General features: G+C 60.3%; 1 protein-coding gene across 1 annotated transcript in view; it reads right to left on the bottom strand.

Moving 5' to 3' along the window:
• The window catches only part of MFSD8 (major facilitator superfamily domain containing 8), a gene marked incomplete at its 3' end in the record, with an annotated part of 25,173 nt that overhangs the window by 609 nt on the left and 23,695 nt on the right, over positions 1 to 869 (bottom strand). The gene's annotated exons all lie outside the window — the stretch shown is intronic.

Below are 869 nucleotides of genomic sequence, written 5' to 3'. Positions count from 1 at the left end.
GGCGCGTGCCTGTAGTTCCAGCTGCTTGGAAGGCTGAGGCTGCAGTGGCCGCGGGCAGCTTGCCACCACACTCCAGCCTGGGACAGAGTGAGACATTCCTAATCACGTTAATTTGGGGGCTGCTTAGGGAAATCCTGAACCAAAACAAGACAGAGGCGCGTAATCAGAATAAAGACTTGCACAAGGGAAGGTAGGGCGGCAGGTATGACCAACGGGAAGTGTGCGGGTCGTGGCTTTTATTTCATAAGGGAAGCGCGTAATAGAATGTCACTTGTTAATAAATAAAAAGGCCTCAGCTGGGCATGGCGACTCACACCTGCATCCCGGCACTTCGGGAGGCCAAGGCCGGAGGACCGCTGGAGCCCAGGAGTCGGAGACCGGCCCGGGCAACAAATTCTCGCCTCTACAAGAATTAGCCGCGTGTGGTGGCGCGTGCCTGTGGTCCCAGCTGCAGGGAGACAGGCAGGAGGAGCGCTTGAGCCCAGGAGGTCGAGGCTGTGGTGCGCTGTGATCTTGCTGCTGCCGTCCAGCCTGGGCGATGGAGTAAGACCCCGACTCAAAAAAGAAAGGCATCTTTGGGCGAAAAGACCTCTACTCGGGCCTCAAAATTCTGTACTTGTTTCTTCTGGCTAATTCGCGGGCTCTCCCTGCCGCCCTCCGGCACAGACGGGCTCTCCTTACTCTTTTTCCTCCCGGTGGCTGGAAGCAGCTCGGCGCCTGGCTGCGTCTCGGGTCTGGACGCGGGTCACAGCTCCACGTTCAAGGCCGCTGACCGCTCGCTCGTGAGTCCGCGACCCAGAGGGCCTCCTCGGAAGGACCGTCCGTTCTGGGCGCGGAGAGGAGGCCCCGGGACGTCCTGGCCCCGGAGC

Source organism: Carlito syrichta, unplaced genomic scaffold (genome assembly GCF_000164805.1).
Source record: "Carlito syrichta isolate Samal-C Ts95f unplaced genomic scaffold, Tarsius_syrichta-2.0.1 Scaffold111640, whole genome shotgun sequence".
NCBI lineage: Eukaryota > Metazoa > Chordata > Mammalia > Primates > Tarsiidae > Carlito > Carlito syrichta.
Note: the sequence above shows the minus strand (reverse complement) of the source record. Positions and strands in the feature narration are given on the sequence as shown.